Genomic DNA, 13,809 nt, shown 5'->3' with positions numbered 1-13,809 from the left:
GAGAGGCAGCTAGCAGAGATGAATTAAGAGTTCGATTATTTTCATCATCTTTGTCTGGATCGGCATTTACATGGTTCATTTCATTACCACCAAATTCTATTATTACTTGGGCTGATCTAGAAAAATAATTTCATAAGTATTTCTTTGCTAGAATCCATGAAAAGAAGCTTACCGATTTAGTAAAATTGAGACAGCGTAATGATGAATCGGTAGAAAGCTTTGTGCAAAGGCTACGAGATGTAAAAATAAGTGCTACAGCCTGGTGCTGGATGATCGGCAGCTTGCCGATCTGGCTTTCTAAGGGTTATTGCCACATCTTAAAGACAGATATGCTTCTCAGGAGTTTGAAAGCCTTAGTCATCTTGTGCAAAGGATCTCTGATCAAGATACTAGGGTTTTTGAATCTAAAAAGAATTGGAGTAAAAAAGTATCATTTGTTGAAGAAGTAGGAGATTCTAATTCTGATGAAGAACCAGTTATCGGCTTAGCTGAGTGGGTTAAGAATAAAAAGCCGATATCTTGTCCCTTTGGTCAGAAAGAGCCAGAAAAGTTTACCTTTGATATCACCAAGGCCGACAAGGTATTTTATCTTCTGCTTCAAGAGGGCCAAATTAAGCTGTCACCTAATCATGTGATCCCATCGGTAGAAGAGTTGAAGAAGATCTTGTACTGCAAATGGCACAATGCAACTTCACACAGTACAAATGAGTGCAAGGTGTTCAGGCAACAGTTACAATCGGTTATTGAATCTGGGAGAATTAAGTTTGGTACTTCCAAGGCCCAGAAGCCGATGAAAATTGATCAACACCCTTTTTCAGCAAATATGTTAGAGGCCAAAGGGAAGACCAAGGTATTGACGTCAGAGGCTGCTGAGGAAAATGCATCAGTGGATCCCCAACATCGGATAACTACCGATGATGCAAAAAGTAAGGGTTTACTGGGAGAAAGCAGTAGTTCCAAAAACCCTCCTCGACCTGGCATTGTGATTACCCATCGAAGGCAGCAGGAGGATTGGCGTCAGCGTAAGGACCGATATCGACAACAGCAAGAAGAGAGACATCAGGAAGAATGGTATCGGCATAAAGATCATTGGAGGTGCCCGTTTTTCATCCATTGCTGGGAAGAAGGTATTAAATTGCCAACTGTTGAAAATTGCCCTGAGTGCAATGGTTATTATGGGGTCAATCGGTCAGAAAGGAGGTTTCAACCTGGCAATCAGGGTTTATTTATCGATGAGCCAATCAGAGGCAGAGCATCAGTGCATGATCGGCTGGGGGGTAGACTTAGTGTACATGAAAGGCTTGGTAAACGCGCTAGATATTTTCCAAGGAATCAAGAGGAGCTTGAGGAGATGGCAAACGCAAGAGTTCCCGATGAAGAAATATTCTACAGGGACCCTAATATACGCCGTGTAGAATCAACTGGGACCTGTTATCAGCCGGTTTGGAAAACCAAGTTTCCTCGATGGTGCTCGGAGGGTCTGACAAAGACACAGAAAAGGAGGATGCAACGTGAGCGTCAGGAGGATTTATACCGAGAGGAAAATTCCTCCAATGAGAGGTCCGGTCATCAGCAGTGGCAGGTAAAACACAAAAATAAGGGTCCATCGGCAGATGTTAATATGGTATTCATGTTGTCGATGGAGTTTTTGGCACTATCTGATAATGAGGAAGAAGTTGTTCTCTCTGATCAAGTAGCTCAGTTGACACTAGATCTAATGATGGCTGTTTTTGAGAAACCTACCGATGACGAGAGACAGCATCTTAAGGCTTTGTTTGTGAAAGGCAGAGTTGATGGGCAGCCTGTATCTAAGATACTTATCGACGGAGGGGCTGCGATTAATATTATGCCTTATGTGATGTATCAGAAACTTGGTAAGGGAGATCAAGACTTGACCAAAACCGATATGATGCTGAAGGATTTTGAAGGCAATGTGTCACCGGCTAAAGGGGCAGTATGCGTTGAATTGACCATCGGCAGCAAAACCTTGCCGACAATGTTCTTTGTTATTAATGGCAAGGGTGCATATAATCTGCTTCTAGGGAGGGATTAGATTCATGCTAATTGTTGTGTTCCTTCTACAATGCATCAATGCCTCATACAGTGGATTGGGGATAAGATTGAGGTTGTCCTTGGTGATTCTTCTTATATCATCGCATCGGCAGAATCAGATACTTATGAGCGAACTAAATGCATATCAGGAGAAGTTTGGGAAAAAGAGTTCCTTAGAGTTGCTGATTATGAAATTCCACCGATCCAAGCAGTCGGTTCTGAAGAAGAGTTTTAATGGATAGGTTTGCCGATGATGGAAAATTAGGTCAAGGGTTCACATCGGCAGATGATTTAGTAGAAGTAGATATTGGTGATGGCGATAGGCCAAGACCTACTTTTATTAGTGCTAAGTTAGATTCCAAGTGTAAGCAGCAAATAACTGATTTGTTAAAAGAGTATAAAGATTGTTTTGCTTGGGATTATACTGAGATGCCTGGATTAGACCGATTGATAGTTGAACATCGGTTACCTATCAAATCTAGATTTCGGCCACATCAGTAGCCAGCGCGCCGATGTAACCCTAATATACTTCCTGACATTAAGGCCGAAATAACTAAATTAATTGAGGCAAAGTTTATTCGGCAGTGTCGATATGCAGAGTGGATCTCTAATGTGGTTCCTATTTATAAGAAAAATGGAAAACTTTGTGTTTGTATTGATTTCAGGAATCTCAACAAAGCCACACCGATGGATGGCTATCCAATGCCGATTGCTGATTTGTTGATTGATGCTGCAGCTGGACATCAAATTATCAGCTTCATGGATGGTAATGCAGGTTACAATCAAATATTCATAGCTGAAGAAGATATTCCCAAGACTGCTTTCAGATGTCTAGGTCATGTAGGGTTGTTTGAGTGGATAGTCATGACGTTTGGTTTGAAAAATGCCGGCGCTACTTATCAAAGAGCTATGAACTTTATTTTTCATGAATACATCGGCACATTAGTGGAGATCTACATTGATGATGTAGTGATTAAGTCTGGAGATATCACAAAACATCTAGCCGATCTACGAAAGATACTGGAGTGCACAAGGAAGCATGGATCGAAGAGGAATCCTAATAAATGTGCATTTGGTGTATCGGCAGGTCAATTCTTGGGTTTTATGGTGCATAGCGGGGCATCAAAATCAGTAGGAAGTCTATTGATGCAATTAACAAGGTGGTTGCTCCTGCCAATAAAACTGAATTGCAATCTTTGATCGGTAAGATTAATTTCATTAGAAGATTCATATCTAATCTGTCGGGTAAGATCAAGGCTTTCAGTCCATTACTTAAATTGAAAGCCGATCAGGAATTTGTATGGGGAGCTGAGCAGCAGTTAGCCCTAGATGAAATTAAGATTAACAAATCCTCTAGTGCTAGTTCCACCTCAATATGGGAAACCTTTCAGGTTGTATTTGTCAACTGATGATACCGTTATCGGTTCAGCTCTTATTCAAGAATTTGAAGGGAAAGAGCGTGTTATTTATTATTTGAGCAGAAGATTAGTGGATGCTAAGACAAGGTATTCGGCCATCGAAAAATTATGTCTGTGTTTATACTTTTCTTGTGTCAAATTAAGACATTATTTGTTATCTGCCAAATGTACGGTCATATGCAAAGACGACGTAGTCAAGTATATGCTGTCGATGTCGATATTAAGTGGTAGAATCGGCAAGTGGATTTTAGCATTATCAGAATTTGAACTACGTTATGAATCGACTAGCTCAGCATGCTTCAGGGTATCAGCCTATTCAGGAAGTGCTAACATCGGCAGTCGATACCGATGACTGGAGAAAGGAGATTGTTGATTATTTAAAGGATCCATATAAAAAGGTTGAAAGACGTATAAGGTTCCAAGCTACCAAGTATGTGCTCCTCGATGATGAATTATATTATCGAACTATAGATGGAGTTTTACTCAGATGTGTTAGCAGTGATGAATCGAAAAGCTTGATGGGTGAAATTCATGAAGGAGTGTGTGGAGCGCATCAATCGGCTTTCAAGATGAAGTGGATGATCAGAAGGAATGGATACTATTGGCCGACTATTCTTGAAGATTGTTTTAAATATTTTAAAGGATGTTAGGGGTGTCAAAAGTTTGGTAATATTCAAAGAGCGCCTGCATCGGCTATGAACCCTATAATTAAACCTTGGCCGTTCTAGGGATGGGCTATCGATCTCATCGATCAGATTTATCCGCCATCGAGCAAAGGACATAAATTTATTCTGGTTGCTACCGATTATTTCACAAAATAGGTTAAGGCAATTCCTTTAAAAAAGGTGACATCGGCTAATATGATCGATTTTGTGAAAGAGCATATTGTTTACCGATTTGGTATTCCTCAAACTATCACTACCGATCAGGGTACTATGTTTACATCGGGAGAATTTGATGAGTTTGCTGTAGGTATGGGAATTAAAGTTTTAAATTCTTCTCCATATTATGCTCAAGCTAATGGTCAGGCTGAGGCTTCTAACAAAGGGATCATCAAACTCATTAAGCGCAAAATTAAAGAAAATCCTAAGAGGTGGCATATAGTATTAAATGAAGCCTTGTGGTCATATCGGATGTCATGTCATGGTGCAACCAAAGTAACGCCTTATCAGTTAGTATATGGACACGATGTAGTATTGCCTTGGGAAATTAAAACTGGCTCTAGGCGAATACGTTCTCAAAATCAGCTGACAGCCGATGATTATGATACTCTTATGAAGGATGAGTTGGAAGATGTGGTGGGTCATCGGTTAAGGGCTTTAGTTAGCATCAAAGAAATAAGAAAAGAGTAGCCAGATGATATGACAAGAAGGTGAAGGTAAAGGAGTTTGCCGATGGAGATCTGGTCTGGAAATTGATTTTACCGATTAGGACTAAAAGTTCAAAGTTTGGAAAGTGGTCTCCTAATTGGGAAGGTCCATATCGGATAAATCAGTCTGTTCCTAGTAACGCATATATCTAGAACTCTCGAAGGGGTTGGGAAAAAGAGTTCCTTAGAGTTGCTGATTATGAAATTCCACCGATCCAAGCAGTCGGTTCTGAAGAAGAGTTTTAATGGATAGGTTTGCCGATGATGGAAAATTAGGTCAAGGGTTCACATCGGCAGATGATTTAGTAGAAGTAGATATTGGTGATGGCGATAGGCCAAGACCTACTTTTATTAGTGCTAAGTTAGATTCCAAGTGTAAGCAGCAAATAACTGATTTGTTAAAAGAGTATAAAGATTGTTTTGCTTGGGATTATACTGAGATGCCTGGATTAGACCGATTGATAGTTGAACATCGGTTACCTATCAAATCTAGATTTCGGCCACATCAGTAGCCAGCGCGCCGATGTAACCCTAATATACTTCCTGACATTAAGGCCGAAATAACTAAATTAATTGAGGCAAAGTTTATTCGGCAGTGTCGATATGCAGAGTGGATCTCTAATGTGGTTCCTATTTATAAGAAAAATGGAAAACTTTGTGTTTGTATTGATTTCAGGAATCTCAACAAAGCCACACCGATGGATGGCTATCCAATGCCGATTGCTGATTTGTTGATTGATGCTGCAGCTGGACATCAAATTATCAGCTTCATGGATGGTAATGCAGGTTACAATCAAATATTCATAGCTGAAGAAGATATTCCCAAGACTGCTTTCAGATGTCTAGGTCATGTAGGGTTGTTTGAGTGGATAGTCATGACGTTTGGTTTGAAAAATGCCGGCGCTACTTATCAAAGAGCTATGAACTTTATTTTTCATGAATACATCGGCACATTAGTGGAGATCTACATTGATGATGTAGTGATTAAGTCTGGAGATATCACAAAACATCTAGCCGATCTACGAAAGATACTGGAGTGCACAAGGAAGCATGGATCGAAGAGGAATCCTAATAAATGTGCATTTGGTGTATCGGCAGGTCAATTCTTGGGTTTTATGGTGCATAGCGGGGCATCAAAATCAGTAGGAAGTCTATTGATGCAATTAACAAGGTGGTTGCTCCTGCCAATAAAACTGAATTGCAATCTTTGATCGGTAAGATTAATTTCATTAGAAGATTCATATCTAATCTGTCGGGTAAGATCAAGGCTTTCAGTCCATTACTTAAATTGAAAGCCGATCAGGAATTTGTATGGGGAGCTGAGCAGCAGTTAGCCCTAGATGAAATTAAGATTAACAAATCCTCTAGTGCTAGTTCCACCTCAATATGGGAAACCTTTCAGGTTGTATTTGTCAACTGATGATACCGTTATCGGTTCAGCTCTTATTCAAGAATTTGAAGGGAAAGAGCGTGTTATTTATTATTTGAGCAGAAGATTAGTGGATGCTAAGACAAGGTATTCGGCCATCGAAAAATTATGTCTGTGTTTATACTTTTCTTGTGTCAAATTAAGACATTATTTGTTATCTGCCAAATGTACGGTCATATGCAAAGACGACGTAGTCAAGTATATGCTGTCGATGTCGATATTAAGTGGTAGAATCGGCAAGTGGATTTTAGCATTATCAGAATTTGAACTACGTTATGAATCGACTAGCTCAGCATGCTTCAGGGTATCAGCCTATTCAGGAAGTGCTAACATCGGCAGTCGATACCGATGACTGGAGAAAGGAGATTGTTGATTATTTAAAGGATCCATATAAAAAGGTTGAAAGACGTATAAGGTTCCAAGCTACCAAGTATGTGCTCCTCGATGATGAATTATATTATCGAACTATAGATGGAGTTTTACTCAGATGTGTTAGCAGTGATGAATCGAAAAGCTTGATGGGTGAAATTCATGAAGGAGTGTGTGGAGCGCATCAATCGGCTTTCAAGATGAAGTGGATGATCAGAAGGAATGGATACTATTGGCCGACTATTCTTGAAGATTGTTTTAAATATTTTAAAGGATGTTAGGGGTGTCAAAAGTTTGGTAATATTCAAAGAGCGCCTGCATCGGCTATGAACCCTATAATTAAACCTTGGCCGTTCTAGGGATGGGCTATCGATCTCATCGATCAGATTTATCCGCCATCGAGCAAAGGACATAAATTTATTCTGGTTGCTACCGATTATTTCACAAAATAGGTTAAGGCAATTCCTTTAAAAAAGGTGACATCGGCTAATATGATCGATTTTGTGAAAGAGCATATTGTTTACCGATTTGGTATTCCTCAAACTATCACTACCGATCAGGGTACTATGTTTACATCGGGAGAATTTGATGAGTTTGCTGTAGGTATGGGAATTAAAGTTTTAAATTCTTCTCCATATTATGCTCAAGCTAATGGTCAGGCTGAGGCTTCTAACAAAGGGATCATCAAACTCATTAAGCGCAAAATTAAAGAAAATCCTAAGAGGTGGCATATAGTATTAAATGAAGCCTTGTGGTCATATCGGATGTCATGTCATGGTGCAACCAAAGTAACGCCTTATCAGTTAGTATATGGACACGATGTAGTATTGCCTTGGGAAATTAAAACTGGCTCTAGGCGAATACGTTCTCAAAATCAGCTGACAGCCGATGATTATGATACTCTTATGAAGGATGAGTTGGAAGATGTGGTGGGTCATCGGTTAAGGGCTTTAGTTAGCATCAAAGAAAATAAGAAAAGAGTAGCCAGATGATATGACAAGAAGGTGAAGGTAAAGGAGTTTGCCGATGGAGATCTGGTCTGGAAATTGATTTTACCGATTAGGACTAAAAGTTCAAAGTTTGGAAAGTGGTCTCCTAATTGGGAAGGTCCATATCGGATAAATCAGTCTGTTCCTAGTAACGCATATATTCTAGAAACTCTCGAAGGGGTTGTGTTTCCCAGAGCATTAAATGGAAAATATTTAAAGAAATATTACCCTAGTATCTGGATGGATGCATAAAAGTATAAGTGCCGATAACAGTCCTATCGGCTAGAATTATACAAGGATGTCAATGTCTCATAAAGTGCCGATGCAATAGACAAGATTTACAAGTTTAACAAGGATTGGATAGCCAATATCGCACGCAGGTGAATCTAGTCGGCTTCCTTCATTTCTTTGATGTCTTCATCGGCAGCACCCTCCACAGGCTTGAGTTTTTTCTTCATGGCCAAGGCTTTGCGAGCCTGGATGTCTCTTTCTTGCTGAAGGGCCTTGATGGCATCGGGTAGTTGGCTTTCTTCTTGTTGGGCATGAGTTAAGGCTGCCTCGACTTCTTTCAATTCAGCCAATAGAGCCATCCTCTTTGCCGATAAATCTAAGATTTTCTGCTTAAGTTCAGCGCCCGAAGTCTGCAAGTTGCCGATGCCCTTGTACTTCTCATCGGCAATCTGTTTCAGTTGTAGCATCTCTTCTTTGAGTTGAGCCTAAGCTGCTCTATCGGCAATGCGTTGAGCAGCCCGTTGATATTGCAGTTGGCGGCTTTCTAAATGGGCTGCTGGGAAGAGTGCTTCTTCAACATCGGCAGGGACCTGGCCACGGATTGTTTTGAAAATTGCCTTTGCGGGGTCCGAGTCATCTACCAGTTGGGCGGTATCCTGCTGTAACAAGTCCAGGAGAGCTTCCAACTTGGACTTAATTTCTACCGATATTGTTCCCAGTGCAAGAGAAGAACTTGCTTCCTCTCCATCATCATCAGAAACGTCAATGGCAAAGGAAAATAGGTTGTTTGGGGAGTCTTGTTCCTAAGAAAAAGAAAAGGAGGTCAGTTACGGATAAGTATGAATATTATAAATCGACTAGGTCAATCAGCTTACCTGTTTCAAGGCAATTTCCTGTACTTGGCTGGAGGAAGCAGCCTGGAGTATGCCGTGTGGAGGATCGGCTAAGCTTGCCGATGGGATATCCTCTGTAGCCTCATTGGTGGTTGGCCCTTGGGGTATGATGACCGATGGTATGTCCTGTACAGGAGGATTAACTGCTTGCTCAGTTGCATCGACTGATTCTGGCCAGCTTGCAGACGTTGGGGCAGATGTGGGGATCAGCATGGACTTCTGTCGTTTTGGCTGTGCCTCGGCATCTGTTAAGGCTTTGCGCTTTGTTTGGGCCTCAGCGACGGTTGGCTAGGGGGCATCGGCACTTGTTGGTTGTGGAGCTTGAACATCTGGTATGCTTGCCGATGTACCCATTTGTTGCTGCAAAACAAGTGTAAGGTATGATATTTAACAGATAAAATGTAAAATCAAAGGAATACCTCTGAAGATTTGTCAGAGGTAGTGGTGCTTGATGTCGGAGGAATTGCCAATGATGATCCAGCAGCAGCTCTTACACCCTGATGATTAATGTTAATACAGTTTGTGATCGGCATGAGTAGAAATAAACAGGGTTGTTACCTTGAATGCCTTGATTAGGGTTGTAGCAGCAGCCAATGGAGTGGCCCTAGCTATAGCCAATTTGGACTTGGAGGTGATGGTCTTGGCATGGGTCTTCTGGTGAGTCAAAGCAGCTAAGGTGGGGGCGTTGTAGCCGATCAGTGATATCGGGGAAACAGGCCAAAGATCGAAGGGTTTCCCACTTTTGCTCATAGATGGTGCTGGGTTGTTAACCTGTCATGAGAAAGTTAGTTACCGATATATGAAAGGAAAAAGCAGAAGGGAGTTAAAAGAAACTTACTGTGTCATCGGGAATGGCGTATTCAGGGTCGATCATGTGCCGATATGTGTGAGCAGATGTTGCAAACAATTGTTCCCTCCACTCTCGCCACCATTGCTTATATGATTCGGTGATGAAAGATGCTGGCGTCCAGATGGATAGATCGACATCTGTAGTATCGGCATCGGGGGAGAGTCGCACTACCCTGCTCCAATCTATTCCGCAGGTGATTGTTTCTCTGGGTTTGATCACATCGGCAAAACAAAGTTTGATTGGCAGTTGCCCAAAAGCCAATTGATGGGATACTGCCGATGGATTGTAAAATTCATACTTGATATTGGTGTTTTTCCCGCTACCGAATGTGTTTACTGGGATTGCCCTGGGAGTAATGATGGCCATCATGAGTTCATTATCCTGATTTAGAGTGTCACCGGCAAAGTTGAAAAGAAGGGGGAATCTGTTTTCTTCGTCAATATAAGGTACCCAGGCCCTATGATCACGAGAAAGACCATTGTAGAAGCTTTGGAAGAATCTGTCGATCTGGTCTTCATTGGCCTCTGTTCTAGGGAGGACAATTATGGCTTCACCAAAATTGAGGGGTGAGCGTGTTGCCGATTCCTCATCCCCAAGCACGTGGTCTTCAGCAATTTCTCGTGGGAATTGTTGGGCAAAGAAGTCCCATTGCAAACGTTTGTGCATATGGGCAATTAGCCACATGTTGATAAACCACCATGGGCCTCCTAAGTTGCCGATGGGTTCGCCAAGCAAAAGTTTCTGAGACACTTGATGAAGAAGATGATAAGTGGAGCTCAGAAGGTATCGGCCAAGAGGGAACCTTACACCATTGGCCAAGAGTTCAGCCGCGGGGAGGAAGGCATTGGTTGGTCCTACTGATCGACCACAGAAGATAAATTTTTCTAACCACATATTCAAGAATGTGGCATGTTCCGTCTAGTTAACTGTCCTGGTCCTCTGGCATTCTTGAATATATCCCGTCCAACCGCTGATGTTGCGGGTATTCACCCTATATTCAGATTTTCTACCATAGATGGAGCCTTCATCGGCAGTTGAAATGTCCAAGCTAGTGAGCATGTAGACATTGACAAGTGTGGGAGTAGCTGGGCCATGTCCAAACATAAAAGTGTTTGTTGTGTCTGACCAGAAGTAAGCAGCTGTAATCATCATTGACTCGTTCTTTTGCATATCGGCAATGGATAGCCTAATGCATTGGTCTAGCTTCCGTTCTGCCCAGTGTACTTGCATCGACCTGTTGACCCTCAAGTACCAATCTTTCCACCCTTTGATGGTTTTGGGCCAAGATCGGAATGTATCTTTCCATAAATTCAGAGAGAAATTTTGGGCTCTAAAAGGGATTATGTTAACCTCTGCATTAATCAGATCAGTTGGATCTGGGTTGCCCATTGGTCCTAGGCATTGGAAATGCGGCTGATCGGTTGGAATAACTAATTTGTTGCGAAGTTCCTAAGTTTAGAGGATCTGAAGAACAAAGAAAAAGAGAAAAAATTACCAACTGTATGAACTCGCAAAGACCAGAGGAATCAAGGTAAAAAGTAACGGAAGTGGAACGAACCGCAGGGACATCGAAGTTGATTGCCATTATCTTGAGGTAGATGGGGGCACGAGCTGGAGACTCGAGGTTGACGCTGGAGAAAAGTTCTTGTTGGTTGAGGTCGCGCAGTTGTTCATCAGAGTCGCCACCGGAAAGAGAGAATGCCAAAGATTGGAGTCTGAGGGTAGAAGACGAGCGTTCCGGAGAAATCTATTTATAAGCCGCTTGGAGTAGGGGTATTCTGGACTTATCTCTATGCCGCGCGCATGTGGGTCAAGGTGGTTCAGATGGATATGGTAACTGTTCACACGATAATCAAGGGATTGTACAGATGATTTGATGGCAAGTAATCATGACTTGGAAGAGATCTCGGTACAGGATATTTTAATTCTGAAAATGGCGGCATTATTATGTTAGGATCTTGCCGATGGATTATTGTTTCGGTATCTTAACCATAATCAGGGCAAGAGTGGTTGGAAATTGTGCGATATTTACTGAGGTGCGTGAATCAGGACTAGATTTGATTAGATTTGATAACAGATCAAGTTTTGGCTTGGAGGATGAGTTACGGTAATTGGGCGAAGGCAAACGTTGTCTGGAGTAAATTTTGGAGCATTAATGGTTTTATACTCCGAAATTGGAGGGCATGTGTTGACACCGTTTTTTACACGTGTCAAAATGATCAGAGTGGGCTAATCGGCAGGAGGAAAGTTACTGTATATGCTGACAGCCGATGAAAATCAGCTTGTAAAGATGGTTGCCGATGAATGGTGGTGATCGATGGAAAGGTTGATTTAGACTCGGGCGTTGCCGATAAGGTTGGAGATGTTATTGTCGATGCCAATGAAGGAAGGCTTGAAAACTACTGCCGATGAAACAGGAAGTATGCCGATAGAAAGGAGGTCGGTGAGAATTCCATCGTAATTGAGGCGGACAGGGAAATAGATATGAGTTGATTTCCTTTTCTATATTTGTTAAAATATGATTCATGTAAGAGTCACGTGTTTCCTTAGATATGGACTTAGTGTCCTAGTCGTATTTGGTTATGTCTCTTTAGATCAGGGTATAAATATAGATTGAGGGGCAATGTAATATATATCAATCAATATCAAAACCAATTTTTACTCCTATTTGCATCTACTTACTTTTCGGCGACTTCGTCAATTTGCATATTTTTCCTTTTTACGAGTTCTCATTGATTCGGCGAGCTGCATCGCTTCAGTGCGACCTTCGGCAATTCTCGAGTTCCGTGTGAGTACCTCTTGGCCGTGACTTCCGGGCGTATCGCTGTTGTCAGGACCAAAGTGCTCGTATCTTCATCCTTGTCGATTAACAGGTCAAATCGACTGGCACGCTTTGGATATCGATTCGGGTATTAGCCCTTTGTGTTTGTAGATCCACTTTTGCATCAACATGTACCGCGAAGGAAAGTTGTATTCAAATTGTTAATTTTTGCATCCATCATCGAGCATCACGTTTCGTATTCCGCATCATGTTAAACATGGCATTGTTATTACGTGTAGTGAACGAAGGTGAACACGTGGTAGTTAATCAAGTTGTTGAGGAGGTTAATCCGTCTGTTGAGGTCGGATCAAATACTTGTGAACCGTCGTAGGAACCAAACTTTTCTGTCAACGAAGGCAAGCCCCGGATGCATACAACCCTACCTTGTGTTTTACAAATTAATTTCGCTTTTGCTTTCTGTTACTGCATTAAGTGATTAGGGGTTAAGTAAAAGCCTAATTGGTGCATTACCACCCTTGATATTCCATATTTACCATATTACCAGTTTTAAACTCGTATATACCTAGTCTTGCTTAGCTATGCGTAGAACGATGAAAGTCGGGTGACTACCTACCACCCGCAAGTTTTTAATGGAACATTGGTTAAATATGTTAGCATGTGATATGGGAATATGGAGTAATAAATCTAGACCAGGCGAACTCGGTGAGTGTGAGCCACTAGACATGGAGGTCTTGTGAGCGGGTTCTTTCCGCCTGTGTCGATTAAGGCACGTCCGTTGTTGAATTGCATGAGATGAGAATTTGTAGTACTAACCGCATACTCCGGTAAGCCTTAACTTGGCTATTCTATTATGAGAATGGCTACTCGCGCACTGGGAGTGGAGAGATGGCGGGAGTAGCGTGTACCCTCGTGGCTGGAATGTGGCCGGATTGGAGGTGTGCTGTGCTCTCGGGTGGCGCGGACCCGTTCTTGTTTTAGAGGATCTGAGTGCAGGTTGATATATGTAGGTTGGGGACCTGCATATGTCGTGTGGTCTGGAATTCTCAGCTGGGTCTTAATCGGTTCGAATCGTCGTTGCTCCTCGGTTATGGAGACTCAACTCACTGTTCATCATCGTAGTATTAATAACTGGAACTTGAGAAAGGTTGGCGAAAAAGATTGATATGAAGTTCATGATCTCATTACGGATCATGGCAGATTCATATGTGGTACTTATAAAGTTTTACCTTTGAAGTAAAGAATTTTGTTAAAGAGCTTTTACGCAAAAGAACTTTGATTATTGTTAAAGCCATACCTTGAATCCCATGAGCCGGCATTCCTGAGTTCTATCAGTTTTATTTCAGTTAAGTCTTATTGAGTACTTTTGTACTCTGGGTTTGTTGACCCTTGATGCAGGTGAGCCTCATGAGCAGATCTATTTTGGATCG

The sequence above is a fragment of the Miscanthus floridulus genome, chromosome 17 (genome assembly GCF_019320115.1).
Source record: "Miscanthus floridulus cultivar M001 chromosome 17, ASM1932011v1, whole genome shotgun sequence".
NCBI lineage: Eukaryota > Viridiplantae > Streptophyta > Magnoliopsida > Poales > Poaceae > Miscanthus > Miscanthus floridulus.
Note: the sequence above shows the minus strand (reverse complement) of the source record.